We start from the raw sequence: 15,697 nt of genomic DNA on the forward strand, positions 1-15,697 counted from the left end.
ATTTGAGGACTAAAGTAGGTTCACCATTAGAAAATTAAGAAAATTTACACATTAACATTAACTAAACAGTTTAAAGGGAAAAAACATAGGTGATCAATTCAATAGATGTCACTAAGCAAACATTAGACGTCACTAAGCAAACATTCTTGTGCAAAGAAACTTTAGGAAACAAGTAATAAAAAGTGAACTTCCTTAACTTGTAAATAGATATCTATATCAAATATTGTTCTCAATAGCAAAACATTACTATGGTTCCCTTTACTATTAAAAAACAAAGGTGTTACCCATTATCATCATTGTTATTGACCCTTTCACTGACCATTTTACTGTCAGTACAATAATTTAAGAAAAAGGAATGGGAGATATTAGGATTGGAAAAGAAGAAATGGAACTATCATTATTTGCAAATGATAAAATTACATGCATGGAAAATCTGATAAAATTAACAATCAAATTATTAGAATTAAGAGGAGCTTATCAGGTAGCTGGATATAAGATCAATTCACAAAGTTAATTAAATTCTTCACACCAGCAACAAACAGAAAGTACAATAAAATAGATATTCACAATAACAATATAAAGTACACAGAAATAAACCTATCAAAAATATTCAAATTTCTACATATGTAGAGATTTATAAATCTTTATTGAAAAATACTCAAAAAATCTAAATCTAAATAAACTGAAAGATAGCACGGTTATAATAATCAAATCTTTCCAAATGGATCTATATGTTTGATGCAATTATAAAGAAGACCACAGTAGAGTTTTTCAGGGAACTTGACAAAGTTAATTCTAAAGTAATAAAACAAATGGTCCATAAAAGCTAAGATATTGCTAAAGAAAAAAAAAATAGCAGAACTTGCCCTTTCAAATGTTATTTTCTTATGATAAAATTGCAGTGATTAAGACAATATGCCATTTATTCAGAGAAGAACAAATATATCTATGGAAGTGAGTTGAAAGCTCAACCAGACTGAAGCACAAACATAAACCAACCTAGGGAAAAACTAGTAATATAGGTAAGTAGGACCATTCCACAAATAGTAGTGAGAAGATTTGTCATTTACATGGAAAAAAATTAAATTGGATCATATATCATATTCTACAAAAAAGTCACTTCTGGATGAATTCAAGTGTTGAATGTGGACACTTTAAAACCAAATAACAGGAAATTTTATCTTCTGGATGAATTTAAGTGTTGAATGTGGACACTTTAAAACCAAATAACAGGAAATTTTATTTATCATCTAAATAAAGGTATGTGAAGGATTTATAAAGACCTCAAGTACAACAACCATAAGAAATATTGAAAAATTATATTTCTTTAAACATAAAATCTTCTTTTTCTTCTTCACAAGAACTCTGCAGGAAAACTCAAACCACCTACTGAAAGAAGGCATTTCCAACCCATAATGCCAACAAAGAAATATTATCCAGATTACATAAATAATTTCTATAAATTATAAGAGAAAATATAACAAAGTGAACAAATGTCACAAAATAAGAATTTTATCAAAGAAGAAATCAATGTGTAATAAATACATTAAAAGACATTCAGTGTCATTAGTTATCAGGGACCATTTCACATGACAAAGTTGGTAAAATGTCTGAAGCTATGAAGTATAGATGAGAGTATCACATGTACTCACTTCTCAGTGCTTCTGGGCTTTGTGCCTGGGAGCTAATTTATGTAGACAACACCGATAAGCTCCCATGCCCTTTAACTTCCTTTGACATCAGCCAATGAGAATTTCAAGTATGAGACTGGAGGGCAGAAAAATGGGGGCAGGATACTTCTTTCCCTAGCTGGCTCCTTTTCAGGTCACTTCATTGTGTGTGTCTGTGTCCATCTACTTAAGCTCAAGGCCGTGACTAACATTAGATGACCCTTTCCATACAGCAACTCCCTTTGAGTTCCAGGAACCTCTCCTCCTTTGTCCTTCAGGTATAGGTATGGTAATAGCTCATTGCTATTGCTGACCTTAGAGTTCACTATCTCTGGTTGGCTTCTCTATTACCCTGAACAGTGTAAGTAATCCCTTTATCAAACTCTCCTAAAATTACCCAGTTTGAGTGTGCCATCAGTTACTTGCTGGGACCCTGACATACATATGTAGCAGTGGGAACTATTAAATACGTTTTCATGTTGTTTTTTTTTAACATCTTTTATTGGAGTATAATTGCTTTACAGTGTTGTGTTAGTTTCTGCTGTATAACAAATTGAATCAGCTATATGTATATATATATATCCCCATATCACCTTCCTCTTGTGTCTCCCTCCAATCCTCCCCATCCCATCCCTCTAGGTGGTCACAAAGCACTGAGCTGATCTCCCTGTGCTATGCAGCTACTTCCCACTAGCTATCTATTTTACATTTTATAGTGTATATATGTCAATGCTACTCTCTCACTTCATCCCAGCTTACCATTCCCCCTCCCCGTGTCCTCAAGTCCATTCTCCACATTTGCGTCTTTACTCCTGTCCTGCCCCTAGGTTCATCAGAACCTTTTTTTTTTTTTTTCAGATTCCATGTATATGTGTTAGCATATGGTATTTGTTTTTTCTCTTTCTGACTTACTTCACTCTGTATGACAGACTCTAGGTCCATCCACCTCACTACAAATAACTCAATTTCCTTTTTTTTTTTATGGTAAATATGTTAATGTGAGTGTGAACTGATAAAATTCCTAGGGACAGAAAATGGAAAATATGTATACTTTACAACTCAGTCATTCAACTTGTAGATTTTTCTCTAAAGAAGCTACAAAAATGCCTTTCTGCAGCAATATTTATTGTAGAAAAAATTAGAAAACAATCCAAATGCCTACCAAAATAGAATAAATTATTAGCTCTTAGAATGAAATACTATGTAAAGATAAAAGTAAAGTAACATTATATGCAGCAACAATAATGTGGTATTCAAAAAATAAATTAATCATTTTATTTATGAAAAGTTTATAAAGAAGCAAACCTGAAAATATATCATTTAGGTAAACTTACAAATGCAGTAAACCTATACAGAACATTATGGAATAATTAATACAGGAAACTGGTTACCTCCTAAGGAAGAAGTTTTAAGGTCTGTGGTAATTTTCTGTTTAATAAATTTAGTGCTAGTTACATAGGTGTTCATTTATTTGGGGTTTTTAAACTGTATATATATATATATATATATATATATATATATACACACATATATATACAGTTATATCTTAATTTTGTTGAATAAGAAATGAAAGAGAAGATAGAAAGAAAGCAAACAAGCAAAACAACTCACTGAGGGTAAAGACCTTAATAAAATCATGCCCATCTTACTAGGAAACTGCATAAGTACCAAAATATGAGAGTATTATCATATATCTGACCTCAGTGATTATTCGTCAAAGTGTGAAGAGGCCTTGGTGGAACCTTACACTTAACTATGCACATTTATCTATATATGTATATATATGTACACTTTTTCCTTTCTATATTTAAACAAATGTTATTTTTACCTTTAAATATATAACATTATGTTTTAAAATAGAAATCAAGATCCTTATTGAAAGAGCTGTATATAAAAAAATGAATCATTTTCATTGCAGGGCATACTACATGGAATGTACAAGATCTAGATAAATACTTAAACATGTAGGATAATATCTATCAATTGAAGGTGCAGATGAATTCCACTAGACCAGGATATCATCAATATATTTTCTGGTTATAGAAAGACTCTACAGGATGCCTGGATAAACCTCCCTTTTCTAAGATAGGGTCCACTGATGATTTTTTTTTTTTTTTTTTTTTTTTTTTGCAGTACATGGGCCTCTCACTACTGTAGTCTCTCCCGTCGCGGAGCACAGTCTCCGGACGCGCAGGCTCAGTGGCCACGGCTCACGGGCCCAGCCGCTCTGCGGCATGCGGGATCCTCCCAGACCGGGGCACGAACCCGTGTGCCCTGCATCGGCAGGCGGACTCCCAACCACTGCGTCACCAGGGAAGCCCATCCACTGATGATTTTAACAGAAAAGGGAGTATTCTGAAAGAAGTAAGGACTTCATACAGATAAAAGTCCTCATTCAACAGAGTAGAACAGTTACCACTTCATAAGACTACCTGGGAAGTATATCAATCACATTTGACAATTTTTATGGTCTCAGGGGTGTAGTGGAAGAAAATGAAATGAAGTTAAAGTCAGCATATAAAATGTTAAAACTACTGAGGGTTGGTCAAGTTACTTTTTTTCACATACTTGTCATTAGGGTATCCTGTCCCCTTGGTAGAGACATAGCACAGAATTATTATTAGCTCAATATCAATCATGCCTCTTAGGCTGGGGTCTGTAAGGGAGAGATTAAAATAAAGTGACATTAGAGAAGATTTATTGAGACTGAGATGAGGAGAATGAATATAGAAGTGTCACATAAAGAGAAGCAGAGTCCAACAGAGATATAGCCCAGCATCATCAGTCTAGCACTGAGGAATGTGTTGAAGACAATCAAAGTCAGAAGACCATCTATAGTCATCCACATGCTTTTCCTTATTATATGATGAGTGCTTCCATGACTGCTACCTATTGATTATTCAAGTGAGGTCGAAGGGATCCTCACACCTCCACTAAAAGACTTTGATGAGTCTTATCAGTACTACCCTATGTGGACACATTGTCCCCCCGGAAACAGAATTTAGAGTCCTTGGCATCCAGAGGGACAGAGGTGTAAGACAAATATCCAGCACCTATATATTGGTGAAACTTAGTGATAGAAACCACCATCTGGTACTAAAGCCAATGCCTATTTGAAGGACAGGAACACTTATGAGAAAAACACTGCCTCTGATGTAACTTTCACCTACTTTCTCCTCATGTACTGTGACATTTTATTTGCATGGCTTGCCATGTGGCTTAACATCTAGAAAACAGATTTCCTCATAAATTTGGAAACATCACCTTCAAAGTAATTCAATGTGTCATTTACATAGAGAGTGTCCCTTTTGTCCTGAGAATGACTCTTAGTTAGGAGTCTATTAATTACACCATAATACAATAAAATTTTAGTCGTCTTATGTTTATAAAGAATGCCAGATCCATTGGGAGAATCAGAACAATGGTAGCAGCAGCCAGGAGGAAGGAATCTCCAAGCCACATCTTATTTTAGTGGTAATTCCTACCAAATACTCCACAACACCACATAGCTGAAACAGCCTCTTGCTGGCATGAGAAAGGAAAGCATGACAAATTACATATGTTTTGCTATAAGAGACTAAAAATGTTTAAATTGATATAATGACAATTGCAATTTAATATAGAACAAAAATAAAAGCAAATTAAAAAAAAATTAAAATTAAGAGAAGTATAAATAGCTGTAAATCATTATAAAATCAATAAAATGAGAAATAAAACAAATAGAGGTTAAAAACAAAAATATAAATAAATTAAGAGAGAATAAAATAAAATAAATACATTTGTAATACTTTTAAGAAAATAAAATTTAAAAAATAAATTGGATGAACGATGAATAATAAAATTTAGTCCCAAAAGACTAAGAATAAAATAATTCAAAATCATTAAATATAAAGGAATATGTTTTTGAAAGTATAATTTTTTAATATTAAGATAAGAATATGTAAAAAGCAAGAAAATTAGAACAATATGATGTAATATATAGTAAAATAAGGAAAAAGGAAAGTCAGTTAAAAGAGCATAGATGAGGATAATAGAATATACTGCAACAATACTGAGATGCAGAATCATATAACAAAATATGGCCTTGATACAATAGGGACAAAATAGAGAAGAAAAATCATTGGAACTAAAAGCAAGTTGGTTAAGTGCTTAGAATTTTCTCCATTGGAGACAATTTTGGGCTGTTGGTCCCTAATGCTTAAAGAAGATGCTTTGGTTAGAGAATAGAAAACCTCTAACTTCTTTGCCTTTCACCTTTTACCAAGTTACTGATGCAAGTGGGACTTTTACAGTACTTGTCAAGTGAGGGCTAAAGTCCCTTCAGCTGGCCCAACCATGTGTAAAAATGTCAGCTCAGTAACATTGTACTCTGATACACATGAGCACACACATGACATAAAGCACACCTATGGAATGTGAAGCTGTGAATAAGGATATTTCAAGAAAGTTTTCCAAAACTATAATTGTTTCTTTATTTAGAGAGGGAGGAAGCAGCTATTAATTCTATTAATTAAAACTTTTAAATAAAGACAGAAACCCCTAGGGAATTACCAGGCTGTCCAGTTGTTTGAACTGCATGTTCTCACTGTCAAGGGCCTGGGTTCAATCCCTGGTTGGGGATCTAAGATCCTGCATGTGGTGCAGCACAGGAAAAAAAAAAAAAAAAAGGACAGACGCCCCCATTTACCACAGCATCCATTTCTCTGTACTCCAGCTATTATTCTTATATTTAATTTATCCCTCTGGTTCCTTTAGCCTGGTTGTAGTTGTCTTTTAGAGAGCTTTTTTTTATTGAAGGAAAAGTGAATAAATGACCATACAACAAATATTATTGCTGTGACCCCATCAATAACATTGGGTGGAATTAGTCTCAAATGCAAAGAACCCTGGCTATTGCATATTTTATAGAGATAACTGATTGAGGAGGAGAATAGGAGACATTTACAAAACCTCCTTTTTTGCCCCACTTTTGTGTACACTTACTCTTCTTCTGTTATTAAAGGTAGATTACATGTCAGCAATATATTATTAAAAATCAAAGAAAGAGCAAAAACACTTTCTCCAAAACTTTTGTGATTTGTCAACCATCTCCTGCTGCTGCCATATAGGCCCCTGCTTTCTTCTGGTTTTCTCATTACACTCTAGGTCATCTTCCATGGGGACAAAAGGAGGAGAGTGGCCACGGGACAGGACAGTTTATAGGGGCAAAAATGAACAAAATAAAAGTAGGCCAAGTAACAGCAGTATGTCCAAAAGTTATTGTGAACAAAACTTTGAGACATGGTAGCATTTTTCAGAATCTTTCTTCTCAGTCAAATAGCTATAAACTTATACAGAAATGCAAAGTGAGTCAAAATACTGTTAGCTTAGCACTTTTGTGAACTCAGGCAAGAAGTGACAACTAACATGAAACTAAGTTAAAAGATAATAATTCTGCACGATGTGTTATGTATATTTTTTCCTAAAACACTAAATTGTCCACTTGTCTTTTAAATGTGTGCAATCTTGACAATGAGCATGTAATCATTATAGAGAAATCTGAAGTGGGATCAGGTCTGTTCCTGAATGAGACAATCTGTATCATGTGTTACCTGAACATTTTCAACTCTTCATCTTGACCTTAATAAAAGGATGAATATTCATTCAGTTCTTACTATGTTTCCACCTATTAATGTGAAAGATGAAGTAGTTTTAAGACCAGTTCCCTGAACCTGAAAAGACTATAACTGTTATGTGAAGCAAGACTAACTTTGTTTTTGATTGGATGTATTTTTTCCACTTATATTGAGGTATAATTGACATATAACATTGTATAACTTTAAGGTGTAAAACATAATGATTTAATCTATGTGTATACTGAAAAATAATTAGCACACTAAGTTCAGTTGACAGATATCACCTCTCTTCACAGGAAGCAAGACTAACTTTGAAAAAAACTTTATATATGATTAATTACTTATTTAATAAGACTATTCAATGTTTCTATAAGAGTTTGAAAATTAGAGGCCCACAAACCCAGATGGTTATAAAGATGTTTTATTTGGCCAATGGTATGTCTTTGTTGTTGTTAAAATTGGGCCAGAGAAACCTTCAAGATGGCAGAAGAGTAAGTTGTGGAGATCACCTCCCTCCCTACAAATACATCAGAAATACAACTACATGTGAAACAACTCTTACAGAACACCTACTGAATGCTGGCAGAAGACCTCAGACTTCCCAAAAGGCAAGAAACTCCCCACATACCTGGGTAGGGAAAAAGAAAAAAGAAAAAAGCAGAGACAAAAGAATAGGGACAAGACCTGCACTTCTGGGAGGGAGCTGTGAAGGAGAAAAAGTTCCCATACACTAGGAAGCCCCTTCACTGGCAGAGACGGGGGGTGGGGGGGAAGCTTCAGAGTCATGGAGGAGAGAACAGCAACAGGGGTACACAAGGCAAAGTGGAGAGATTCCTGCACAGAGTATCAGTGCCAACCAGCACTCACCAGCCTGAGAGGCTTGTCTGCTCACCCTCCAGGGCAGGTGGGGACTCAGAGCTGAGGCTCAGGCTTCAGAAGTCAGGTCCCAGGAAGAGGACTGAGGTTGGTTACATGAATACAGCCTGAAGGGGGCTAGTGCACCATAGCTAGCCAGGAGGGAGTTTGGGAAAATGTCTGGAACTCCCTTAGAGGCAAGAGACCATTGTTTCAGGGTGCGAGAGGAGAGGGGATTCAGAGCACCACCTAAAAGAGCTCCAGAGATGGGCGTAAGCCATGGCTATAAGCACGGACACCAGAGACGGGCATGAAATGTTAAGGCTGCTGCTGCAACCACGAAAAAGCCTGTGTGCAAGCATAGGTCACTATTCACACCTCCCCTCCCAGAAGCCTGTGCAGCCCACCACTGCCAGGGTCCCGTGATGCAGGAACAACTTTGCCAGGAGAACACACAGCATGCCTCAGGCTGTTGTAACGTCACACTTGCCTCTGCCACCACAGGCTAACCCCGCATTCCATACCCCTCCCTCCCCCCAGCTTGAGTGAGCCAGACCTCCCCAAACAGCTGCTACTTTAACCCTCTGCTGTCTAAGTGAAGAACAGACGTCCTCAGGTGACCTACGTGCAGAGGTGGGGCCAAATCATAAGCTAAACCCCAGGAGCTGTGCAAACAAAGAAAAGAAAGGGAAAATTCTCTCAGGAGCCTCAGGAACAGTGGATTAAATCTCCACAAACAACTTGATGTACCCTGCATCTGTGGAATACCTGAATAGACAATGAATCATCCCAAAATTGAGGTGGTGAACTTTGGGAACAACTGTAGACTTGGGGTTTGCTTTCTGCATCTAATTTGTTTCTGGTTTTATGTTTATGTTAGTTTAGTATTTAGAGTTTCTTATCATTGGTAGATTTGTTTATTCATTTGGTTGCTCTCTTCCTTTTTTTTTTTATATATAAATATATATATTGCTTTCCTTTTTCACCTTTTGTAAGTCTGGTGGGTATGCTTCTTTGAGTGATTTTGTCTGTATAGCTTTGCTTTTACCATTTGTCCTAGGATTCTGTCTGTCTGATTTTTTTTTTTTTTGTATAATTTTTAGGCTTGTTATCATTGGTGGATTTCTTTTTTGGTTTGGTTGCTGTCTTCTTTCTTTCTTTTTTTAAAATTAATTTCAATATTTTTATATTTAATAATATTTTATTTTATAACATTATTTTACTTTATTTTTATTTCTTTTTTTTTTTTTCTCCCTTTTCTTCTGAGCCATGTGGCTGACAGGGTCTTGGTGCTTAGGCCAGGTGTCAGGCCTGTGCCTCTGAGCGGAGATAACTGTGTTCAGGATATTAGTCCACCAGAGATGTCCCAGCTCCACATAATATCAAACAGTGACAGCTCTCCCAGAGATCTCCATCTCAACGCCGAGACCCAGCTCCACTCAATGACCAGCAAGCTACAGTGCTGGACACCAAATGCCAAGCAACAAGAGAGGAACACAACAGCATCCATTAGCAGAGAGGCAGACTAAAATCATAATAAGGTCACAGACACCCCAAAACACACCACCAGATGCAGTCCTGTCCACCAGAAAGACAAGATCCAGCTTCATCCACCAGAACACACGCACCAGTGCCCTCCACCAGGAAGTTTACACAACTGACTGAACAAATCTAAACCACTGGGTGCAGACACCAAAAACAACAGGAACTATGGACATGCAGGCTGTGAAAAGAAGACCACAAACACAGTAAGTTAAGCAAAATAATAAGAGAAACACACAGTAGATGAAGGTAAAAACCCACCATATCAAACAAAAGATGAAGAAATAAGAAGTCGACATGAAAAGGATTCATAGTAATTATAGTAAAAATGCTCCAAAATCTTGGAAATAGAATGGAGAAAATACAAGTAACGTTTAACAATGACCTAGAAGAACTAAAGAGCAAACAAACAATGACAAACAACACAATAAATGAAATTAAAAATTCTCTAGAGGAATCAATAGCAGAATAACTGAGGAAGAAGAAAAGACAAGTGACCTGGAAGATAAAATAGTGGAAATAGCTACTGCAGAGCAGAATAAAGAAAAAAAGAATGAAAAGAATTGAGGACAGTCTCAGAGACCTCTGGGACAACATTAAATGCACTAACATTCGAATTGTAGAGGTCAAAGAAGAAGAAGAGAAAAAGAAATGGACTGAGAAAATATTTGAAAAGATTATAGTTAAAAACTTCCCTAATATGGGAAAGGAAATAGTTAATCAACACCAGGAAGCACAGATAGTATTATACAGGATAAATCCAAGGAGAAATATGCCAAGACACATATTAATCAAACTGTCAAAAATTAAATACAAAGAGAAAATATTAAAAGAATCATGGAAAAAACAACAAATAACATACAAGTGAATCCCCATAAGGTTAACAGCTGATCACTCAGCAGAAACTCTGTGAGCCAGAAGAGAGCGGCAGGACATAGTTAAAGTGATGAACGGGAAAAAAAAACCACAACCAAGATTACCCAGCAAGGATCTCATTCAGATTCGAAGGAGAAATTAAAAAACATTACAGAAAAGGAAAAGCTAAGAGAATTCAGTACCACCAAACCAGCTTTACAACAAATGCTAAAGGAACTTCTCTAAGTGGGAAACACAAGAGAAGGAAAGGACCTACAATAACAAACCCAAAACAATTAAGAAAATGGTAATTGGAACATACATATCAATAACTACTTTAAATGAAAATGGATTAAATGTTCCAACTAAAAAACATTGACTGGCTGAATGGATACAAAAACAAGACCTGTATATATGCTGTCTTCAAGAGAACCACTTCAGAACTAGGGACACATAAAGACTGAAAGTGAGGGAATGGAAAAAGATACTCCATGCACATGAATGCTGGAGTAGCAATTCTCATGTCAAACAAAGTACACTTTAAAATAAAGACTATTACAAGAGACAAAGAAAGATACTACATAATGATCAAGGGATCAATTCAAGAAAAAGATATAACAATTGTAATATTTATGCAACCAACATAGGAGCACCTCAATACTTAAGGCAAATGCTAATAGCCATAAAAGGGGAAATCAACAGTAACAAAATCATAATAGGGGACTTTAGCACCCCATTTTCAACAATGGACAGATCATCCAAAATGAAACTAAGAAAACACTAGCTTTATATGATACATTAAACAAGATCGACTTAATTGATATTTATAGGATATTCACCCCAAAACAACAGAAAACACTTTATTCTCAAGTGCTCAGGGAACATTCTCCAGGATAGATTATCTCTGGGATCAAAAATAAAACCTTGGTGTTTCTAAGAAAATTGAAATCGTGTCAAGTATCTTTTCCTAGCACAGTGCTATGACACTAGATATCAATTACAGGAAAATATCTGTGAAAAATACAAACACATGGAGGCTAAACAATACACTACTTAATAAACATGAGATCACTGAAGAAATCAAACAAGAAATCAAAAAAATACCTAGAAACAAATGACAATGAAAACACAATGACCCAAAACCTATGGAATGCAACAAAAACAGTTCTAAAGGGAAGTTTATAGCAATACAATCCTACCTTAAGAAACAAGAAATATCTCAAATAAACAACCTAACTTTACACCTAAAGCAATTAGAGAAAGAAGAAGAACAACAACAAAAAAAAAACCCAAAGTTAGCAGAAGGAAAGAAATCATAAAGATAGGATCAGAAATAAATGAAAAAGAAATAAAGGAAACCAGAGCAAAGATCAATAAAACTAAAAGCTGGTTCTTTGAGAACATAAACAAAATTGGTAAACCATTAGCCAGACTCATCAAGAATAAAAGGAAGAAGACTCAAATCAATAGAATCAGAAATGAAAAAGGAGAAGTAACAACTGACACCTCAGAAATACAAAAGATCATGAGAGATTACTACAAGAAACTATATGCCAAAAAAATGGACAAACTGTAAGAAACAGAAAAATTCTTAGAAAAACAAAACCTTCTGAGACTGAACCAGGAAGAAATAGAAAATATTAACAGACCAATCACAAGCACTGAAATTGAGATTGTGATTAAAAATCTTGCAACAAACAAAAACCCAGGACCAGATGGCTTCACAGGCGAATTCTATCATATATTTAGAGAAATTTAGAGAAGAGAGTTAACACCTCTCCTTCTCAAACTCTTCCAAAATATAGCAGAGGGAGGAACACTGCCAAACTAATTCTACTAGGCCACCATCACTCCAATACCAAAATCAGACAAAGATGTCACGAAGAAAACTACAGGCCAATATCACTAATGAACATAGATGAAAAAATCCTCAACAAAATATGAGCAAACAGAATCCAGCAGCACATTAAAAGGAAAATGCACCATGATCATCTGGGAGATATCCCAGAGATTCAAGGATTCTTCAATGTATGTAAATAAATCAATGTGATACATTGCATTAACAAAGTGAAAAATAAAAACCATATGATTACCTCAATAGACACAGAAAAAGCTTTTGACAAAATTCAACACTGATTTATGATAAAAACTCTTAAGAAAGTGGGCATTGAGGTAAGCTATCTCAACATAATAAAGGCTATATATGAAAAACCCACAGCCAACATCATTCTCAATGGTGAAAAACTGAAACCATTTCCTCTAAGATCAGGTACAGGACAAAGATGCCCACTCTCAGAATTATTATTCAACATAGTTTTGGGAGTTTTAGCCATGGCAATCAGAGAAGAAAAAGAAATAAAAGGAATCCAAATCAGAAAAGAAGTAAATTTGTCACAGTTTGCAGATAACATGATACTATACATAGAGAATCCTAAAGATCCTACCAGAAAACTACTAGAGCTAATCAATGAATTTGGTAAAGTAGCAAGATACAAAATTAATGTACAGAACTCTCTTGCATTCCTATAAACTAACAATGAAAAATCTAAAAGAGAAATTAAGGAAACACTCCCATTTACCACTGCAACAAAAAACAATAAAATACCTAGGAATAAACCTACCTAAGGAGACAAAAGACCTGTATGTAGAAAACTATAAGACAGTGATGAAAGAAATTAAAGATGACACAAACAGATGGAGATATATACCATGTTCTTGGATTTGAAGAATCAACATTGTGAAAATGACTCTACTACCCAAAGCAAACAATGGATTCAATGAAATCCATATCAAACTACCAATGGCATTTTTCACAGAACTAGAACAAAATATTTTACAATTTGTATAGAAATACAAAAGACACCTAATAGCCAAAGCAATCTTGAGAATGAAAAATGGAGATGGAGGAATCATGCTCCCTGACATCAGACTATACTACAAAGCTAAACTAATCAAGACAGTATGGTACTGGTGCAAAAGTAGAAATATAGATTAATGGTACAGGATATAAAGCCCAGAGATAAAACCACACACCTATGGTCACCTAACATATGACAAAGGAGGCAGGAATATACAATGGAGAAAGATGTCCTCTTCAATAGGTGGTGCTGGGAAAACTGGACAGCTACATGTAAAAGAATGAAATTAGAACACTTCCTAACACCATACACAAAAATAAACTCACAATGGATTAAAGACCTAAATGTGAGGCCAGAAACTCTAAAACTTTTAGAGGAAAACCTAGGCAGAACACTCTATGATGTAAATCACAGCAAGATCCTTTTTGACCCATCTCCTAGAGAAATGGGAATAAAAACAAAAATAAGCAAATAGGACCTAATGAAACTTAAAAGCTTTTGCACAGCAAAGGATACCATAAACAAGACGAAAAGACAACTCTCAGAATGGGAGAAAATATTTGCAAATGAAGCAACTGACAAAGCATTAATCTCCAAAATTTATAAGCAGCACATGCAGCTCAATATCTAAAAAGCAAACAACACAATCCAAAATTGGGCAGGAGACCTAAATAGACATTCTCCAAAGAAGATATACAGATTGCCGACAAACACATGGAAGGATGTTCAACATCCCTAATCATTAGAGAAATGAAAAACAAAACTACAGTGAGGTATCACCTCACATGAGTCAGAATGGCCATCATCAAAATCTACAAACAATAAATCCTGGAGAGGGTGTGGAGAAAAGGGAAACCTCTCACACTCCTGGTGGGAATGTAACTTGATACAGCCACTATGGAGAACAGTATGGAGGTTCCTTAGTATCTAAAAATAGAACTTCCATATGACCTATCAATCCCACTACTGGGCATATACCCTGGGAAAACCATAATTCAAAAAGGGTCATTTACCCCAATGTTCATTGCAGCACTATTTACAATAGCCAGGACATGGAAGCAACATAAGTGTCCATCAACAGATAAATGGATAAAGAAGATATGGCACATATATACAATGGAATGTTCCTCAGCCATAGAAAGAAACGAAATAGAGTTATTTGTAGTGAGTTGGATGGACCTAGAGTCTGTCATACAGAGTGAAGCAAGTCAGAAAAACAAATACCGTATGCTAGCACGCATATATGGAATCTAAGAAAAAAAAAAAAGGTCAGGAAGAACCTAGAGGCAAGACGGGAATAAAGACGCAGACCTACTAGAGAAAGAACTTGAGGATATGGGGAGGGGAAAGGTAAGCTGGGACAAAGTGAGAGACTGGCATGGACATATATACACTACCAAAGGTAAAATAAATAGCTAGTGGGAAGCAGCCACATAGCACAGGGAAATCAGCTCGGTGCTTTGTGACCACCTAGACGGGTGGGAGGGAGGGAGATGTAAGAGGGAAGAGGTATGGGGATATATGTATATGTATAACTGATTCACTTTGTTATAAAGCAGAAACTAACACACCATTGTAAAGCAATTATACTCCAATAAATATGTTTAAAATTTTTTTAAATAAATTAAAACATTAAATTGGGCTAATATTTTTAAATTGGGTAATAGCAATAAAATGAAAATATTCATATTTTCTGAAAATTCAGAATATCTATAAGTATTTGTACTATATTCCTGCATAACAACAGCAATCTGGAACTAAATAGTAGCTGCCCTTGTACACATGGCTCTAGTCTCTTCACCTCCCTAATATTCTACTTGCTTGCTTTTCTCATTTCCTTATCTATCTGGCTCTGATGCCTTTTGATTTGATGATCTTTACTCTAAATTATCTAAGAGACTCTAAAGAAGATAAATGTCAATAGAGACCCAAATCTTTTAGATTTCCTAACTGTTTCTATCTGGCCATTCATTGTTATTTCATGAGTCTCTATTAGGTTTTTTTTTAAAAACTTACATTTTATGAAGATAATAAAATAATACAATTGTCAAGAAATCATAATTGGTGCTTCCTTTTTCTTTGCCTATGGATACATAGAATGCTTAAATAAGTGTTCTAGAAGTTTTTCAGGTGAAACTTAAGTCAGCTAAGGTGATTTGGTATTAGGGACAAGAATTTGACCCATGATCCTCAAAGTGATAGTAATCCTTATAGAATTCGTATGGGGTCACTTCTAGATACGATTTTGATCATTCTCAGCATTCCTCACGGTTGTGACTTATAATATGGACTCCAAATATGT

Source organism: Tursiops truncatus, chromosome 17 (genome assembly GCF_011762595.2).
Source record: "Tursiops truncatus isolate mTurTru1 chromosome 17, mTurTru1.mat.Y, whole genome shotgun sequence".
In the NCBI taxonomy this organism is placed as follows: Eukaryota; Metazoa; Chordata; class Mammalia; order Artiodactyla; family Delphinidae; genus Tursiops; species Tursiops truncatus.